Raw genomic sequence first — 6,792 nt, 5'->3', positions numbered from 1 at the left:
AGGTCTGGGCTAGTGTAGCGGGGGTTTGGGGGGCGCAGCCCCCCATTCAGCAAAACGAATTAAGTACGATGCTGTTCAATTTAATATGATACCACTATTACAAAGTGGGTTTGGTCTGGGCTAGTGTAGCGGGGGTCTGGGGGGCGCAGACCCCAGTCAGCAAAACGAATTCAATATGATGCTGTTCAACCCCTCGGGAATTTTTAATTTCTGTTTTATTCACCGTAATGCTCATGGAACGTACTTTCATATTCTTGTTTTTTGCTTCACGAAAATTTTTGTACACTAATTACTTTTTAATAGGAAAACGTGCAACGGCAAACTCCTTCCTAGGGTCACTGGGAAGATGACATTGACAAAATATGTTAAGATCAGCCGCCCCTATGCGTAAAGTATGTCGTTTTTCCATTTTTTCGATCCGGAGCGACACCAACATTGTGTTGCAATTTTAAACTGCGCGGTTAAACGGCGGGCCAAACAGTCGGTGGTTTATGCAACAGCAACCATCAAACTAGTAGGAGAATACACGCCCGTGATAGTATAGGAGATTCCCACTGTCCCTATCTTTTTTTTTATCTCGGACATATATATACCGGCTTATCGTCAATAACTCGAAAACCAGCACGTTAAGGCCAATTTTCGTCTATACGATTCTTATGCAGTTTTAGATTCTCTACACGGTCCACTGATCGTTTTATTTTTTTGTCGAATTTTGAGAATTTTTTTTTTTTTTTCTCGAAAACGAGCTCGACGACCTGCACTTTTGACGACGCCATCGTGTTCCCCGGATTTTTTCCTGCAAGATAGCGTGTCTATTTTTTGTCCTACGACGATTTTTGACGCCGGAGCGGTGTTTCGGAGCAGAGCGGACTTAGAAACTTTCGCGCGTCGACCGCCGGACCGATCGCTCCAGGCTGTTTTTCGTCAATAACTCGAAAACGAGCACGGTAACGCTCGTTTTCGCCCGTACGATACTTGTACCGTTTACCGATGGCTACCTGGTAGATGGTTTTTTTTTTTTTTATCTCGAATTTTGAGAGCTTTTTTAATTTTTTCCACAAAAACGAGCACGTGAACGCCAATTTTCGTCTATACGATTCTTATGCAGTTTTATATTCTCTACACGGTCCACTGATCGTTTTATTTTTTTGTCGAATTTTGAGAATTTTTTTTTTTTTTTCTCGAAAACGAGCTCGACGACCTGCACTTTTGACGACGCCATCGTGTTCCCCGGATTTTTTCCTGCAAGATAGCGTGTCTATTTTTTGTCCTACGACGATTTTTGACGCCGGAGCGGTGTTTCGGAGCAGAGCGGACTTAGAAACTTTCGCGCGTCGACCGCCGGACCGATCGCTCCAGGCTGTTTTTCGTCAATAACTCGAAAACGAGCACGGTAACGCTCGTTTTCGCCCGTACGATACTTGTACCGTTTACCGTTGGCTACCTGGTAGATGGTTTTTTTTTTTTTTATCTCGAATTTTGAGAGCTTTTTTAACTTTTTTCTCAAAAACGAGCACGTGAACGCCAATTTTGGTCTATACGATTCTTATGCAGTTTTAGATTCTCTACACGGTCCACTGATCGTTTTATTTTTTTGTCGAATTTTGAGAATTTTTTTTTTTTTTTCTCGAAAACGAGCTCGACGACCTGCACTTTTGACGACGCCATCGTGTTCCCCGGATTTTTTCCTGCAAGATAGGGTGGCGATTTTTTGTCCTACGACGATTTTTGACGCCGGAGCGATGATTCGGAGCAGAGCGGACTTAGAAACTTTCGCGCGTCGACCGCCGGACCGATCGCTCCAGGCTGTTTTTCGTCAATAACTCGAAAACGAGCACGGTAACGCTCGTTTTCGCCCGTACGATACTTGTACCGTTTACCGTTGGCTACCTGGTAGACGGTTTTTTTTTTTTTTATCTCGAAGTTTGAGAGCTTTTTTAATTTTTTCCACAAAAACGAGCACGTGAACGCCAATTTTCGTCTATACGATTCTTATGCAGTTTTATATTCTCTACACGGTCCACTGATCGTTTTATTTTTTTGTCGAATTTTGAGAATTTTTTTTTTTTTTTCTCGAAAACGAGCTCGACGACCTGCACTTTTGACGACGCCATCGTGTTCCCCGGATTTTTTCCTGCAAGATAGGGTGGCGATTTTTTGTCCTACGACGATTTTTGACGCCGGAGCGATGATTCGGAGCAGAGCGGACTTAGAAACTTTCGCGCGTCGACCGCCGGACCGATCGCTCCAGGCTGTTTTTCGTCAATAACTCGAAAACGAGCACGGTAACGCTCGTTTTCGCCCGTACGATACTTGTACCGTTTACCGTTGGCTACCTGGTAGACGGTTTTTTTTTTTTTTATCTCGAAGTTTGAGAGCTTTTTTAATTTTTTCCACAAAAACGAGCACGTGAACGCCAATTTTCGTCTATACGATTCTTATGCAGTTTTATATTCTCTACACGGTCCACTGATCGTTTTATTTTTTTGTCGAATTTTGAGAATTTTTTTTTTTTTTTCTCGAAAACGAGCTCGACGACCTGCACTTTTGACGACGCCATCGTGTTCCCCGGATTTTTTCCTGCAAGATAGCGTGTCTATTTTTTGTCCTACGACGATTTTTGACGCCGGAGCGGTGTTTCGGAGCAGAGCGGACTTAGAAACTTTCGCGCGTCGACCGCCGGACCGATCGCTCCAGGCTGTTTTTCGTCAATAACTCGAAAACGAGCACGGTAACGCTCGTTTTCGCCCGTACGATACTTGTACCGTTTACCGTTGGCTACCTGGTAGATGGTTTTTTTTTTTTTTATCTCGAATTTTGAGAGCTTTTTTAACTTTTTTCTCAAAAACGAGCACGTGAACGCCAATTTTGGTCTATACGATTCTTATGCAGTTTTAGATTCTCTACACGGTCCACTGATCGTTTTATTTTTTTGTCGAGTTTTGAGAATTTTTTTTTTTTTTTCTCGAAAACTAGCTCGACGACCTGCACTTTTGACGACGCCATCGTGTTCCCCGGATTTTTTCCTGCAAGATAGGGTGGCGATTTTTTGTCCTACGACGATTTTTGACGCCGGAGCGGTGTTTCGGAGCAGAGCGGACTTAGAAACTTTCGCGCGTCGACCGCCGGACCGATCGCTCCAGGCTGTTTTTCGTCAATAACTCGAAAACGAGCACGGTAACGCTCGTTTTCGCCCGTACGATACTTGTACCGTTTACCGTTGGCTACCTGGTAGACGGTTTTTTTTTTTTTTATCTCGAAGTTTGAGAGCTTTTTTAATTTTTTCCACAAAAACGAGCACGTGAACGCCAATTTTCGTCTATACGATTCTTATGCAGTTTTATATTCTCTACACGGTCCACTGATCGTTTTATTTTTTTGTCGAATTTTGAGAATTTTGTTTTTTTTTTCTCGAAAACGAGCTCGACGACCTGCACTTTTGACGACGCCATCGTGTTCCCCGGATTTTTTCCTGCAAGATAGCGTGTCTATTTTTTGTCCTACGACGATTTTTGACGCCGGAGCGGTGTTTCGGAGCAGAGCGGACTTAGAAACTTTCGCGCGTCGACCGCCGGACCGATCGCTCCAGGCTGTTTTTCGTCAATAACTCGAAAACGAGCACGGTAACGCTCGTTTTCGCCCGTACGATACTTGTACCGTTTACCGTTGGCTACCTGGTAGATGGTTTTTTTTTTTTTTATCTCGAATTTTGAGAGCTTTTTTAATTTTTTCCACAAAAACGAGCACGTGAACGCCAATTTTCGTCTATACGATTCTTATGCAGTTTTATATTCTCTACACGGTCCACTGATCGTTTTATTTTTTTGTCGAATTTTGAGAATTTTTTTTTTTTTTTCTCGAAAACGAGCTCGACGACCTGCACTTTTGACGACGCCATCGTGTTCCCCGGATTTTTTCCTGCAAGATAGCGTGTCTATTTTTTGTCCTACGACGATTTTTGACGCCGGAGCGGTGTTTCGGAGCAGAGCGGACTTAGAAACTTTCGCGCGTCGACCGCCGGACCGATCGCTCCAGGCTGTTTTTCGTCAATAACTCGAAAACGAGCACGGTAACGCTCGTTTTCGCCCGTACGATACTTGTACCGTTTACCGTTGGCTACCTGGTAGATGGTTTTTTTTTTTTTTATCTCGAATTTTGAGAGCTTTTTTAACTTTTTTCTCAAAAACGAGCACGTGAACGCCAATTTTGGTCTATACGATTCTTATGCAGTTTTATATTCTCTACACGGTCCACTGATCGTTTTATTTTTTTGTCGAATTTTGAGAATTTTTTTTTTTTTTTCTCGAAAACGAGCTCGACGACCTGCACTTTTGACGACGCCATCGTGTTCCCCGGATTTTTTCCTGCAAGATAGGGTGGCGATTTTTTGTCCTACGACGATTTTTGACGCCGGAGCGATGATTCGGAGCAGAGCGGACTTAGAAACTTTCGCGCGTCGACCGCCGGACCGATCGCTCCAGGCTGTTTTTCGTCAATAACTCGAAAACGAGCACGGTAACGCTCGTTTTCGCCCGTACGATACTTGTACCGTTTACCGTTGGCTACCTGGTAGACGGTTTTTTTTTTTTTTATCTCGAAGTTTGAGAGCTTTTTTAATTTTTTCCACAAAAACGAGCACGTGAACGCCAATTTTCGTCTATACGATTCTTATGCAGTTTTATATTCTCTACACGGTCCACTGATCGTTTTATTTTTTTGTCGAATTTTGAGAATTTTTTTTTTTTTTTCTCGAAAACGAGCTCGACGACCTGCACTTTTGACGACGCCATCGTGTTCCCCGGATTTTTTCCTGCAAGATAGCGTGTCTATTTTTTGTCCTACGACGATTTTTGACGCCGGAGCGGTGTTTCGGAGCAGAGCGGACTTAGAAACTTTCGCGCGTCGACCGCCGGACCGATCGCTCCAGGCTGTTTTTCGTCAATAACTCGAAAACGAGCACGGTAACGCTCGTTTTCGCCCGTACGATACTTGTACCGTTTACCGTTGGCTACCTGGTAGATGGTTTTTTTTTTTTTTATCTCGAATTTTGAGAGCTTTTTTAACTTTTTTCTCAAAAACGAGCACGTGAACGCCAATTTTGGTCTATACGATTCTTATGCAGTTTTAGATTCTCTACACGGTCCACTGATCGTTTTATTTTTTTGTCGAGTTTTGAGAATTTTTTTTTTTTTTTCTCGAAAACTAGCTCGACGACCTGCACTTTTGACGACGCCATCGTGTTCCCCGGATTTTTTCCTGCAAGATAGGGTGGCGATTTTTTGTCCTACGACGATTTTTGACGCCGGAGCGGTGTTTCGGAGCAGAGCGGACTTAGAAACTTTCGCGCGTCGACCGCCGGACCGATCGCTCCAGGCTGTTTTTCGTCAATAACTCGAAAACGAGCACGGTAACGCTCGTTTTCGCCCGTACGATACTTGTACCGTTTACCGTTGGCTACCTGGTAGACGGTTTTTTTTTTTTTTATCTCGAAGTTTGAGAGCTTTTTTAATTTTTTCCACAAAAACGAGCACGTGAACGCCAATTTTCGTCTATACGATTCTTATGCAGTTTTATATTCTCTACACGGTCCACTGATCGTTTTATTTTTTTGTCGAATTTTGAGAATTTTGTTTTTTTTTTCTCGAAAACGAGCTCGACGACCTGCACTTTTGACGACGCCATCGTGTTCCCCGGATTTTTTCCTGCAAGATAGCGTGTCTATTTTTTGTCCTACGACGATTTTTGACGCCGGAGCGGTGTTTCGGAGCAGAGCGGACTTAGAAACTTTCGCGCGTCGACCGCCGGACCGATCGCTCCAGGCTGTTTTTCGTCAATAACTCGAAAACGAGCACGGTAACGCTCGTTTTCGCCCGTACGATACTTGTACCGTTTACCGTTGGCTACCTGGTAGATGGTTTTTTTTTTTTTTATCTCGAATTTTGAGAGCTTTTTTAATTTTTTCCACAAAAACGAGCACGTGAACGCCAATTTTCGTCTATACGATTCTTATGCAGTTTTATATTCTCTACACGGTCCACTGATCGTTTTATTTTTTTGTCGAATTTTGAGAATTTTTTTTTTTTTTTCTCGAAAACGAGCTCGACGACCTGCACTTTTGACGACGCCATCGTGTTCCCCGGATTTTTTCCTGCAAGATAGCGTGTCTATTTTTTGTCCTACGACGATTTTTGACGCCGGAGCGGTGTTTCGGAGCAGAGCGGACTTAGAAACTTTCGCGCGTCGACCGCCGGACCGATCGCTCCAGGCTGTTTTTCGTCAATAACTCGAAAACGAGCACGGTAACGCTCGTTTTCGCCCGTACGATACTTGTACCGTTTACCGTTGGCTACCTGGTAGATGGTTTTTTTTTTTTTTATCTCGAATTTTGAGAGCTTTTTTAACTTTTTTCTCAAAAACGAGCACGTGAACGCCAATTTTGGTCTATACGATTCTTATGCAGTTTTATATTCTCTACACGGTCCACTGATCGTTTTATTTTTTTGTCGAATTTTGAGAATTTTTTTTTTTTTTTCTCGAAAACGAGCTCGACGACCTGCACTTTTGACGACGCCATCGTGTTCCCCGGATTTTTTCCTGCAAGATAGGGTGGCGATTTTTTGTCCTACGACGATTTTTGACGCCGGAGCGATGATTCGGAGCAGAGCGGACTTAGAAACTTTCGCGCGTCGACCGCCGGACCGATCGCTCCAGGCTGTTTTTCGTCAATAACTCGAAAACGAGCACGGTAACGCTCGTTTTCGCCCGTACGATACTTGTACCGTTTACCGTTGG

This window comes from Colletes latitarsis, unplaced genomic scaffold, assembly GCF_051014445.1.
Source record: "Colletes latitarsis isolate SP2378_abdomen unplaced genomic scaffold, iyColLati1 scaffold0041, whole genome shotgun sequence".
NCBI classification, from domain to species: domain Eukaryota; kingdom Metazoa; phylum Arthropoda; class Insecta; order Hymenoptera; family Colletidae; genus Colletes; species Colletes latitarsis.
This window is presented reverse-complemented; position numbering follows the sequence as displayed.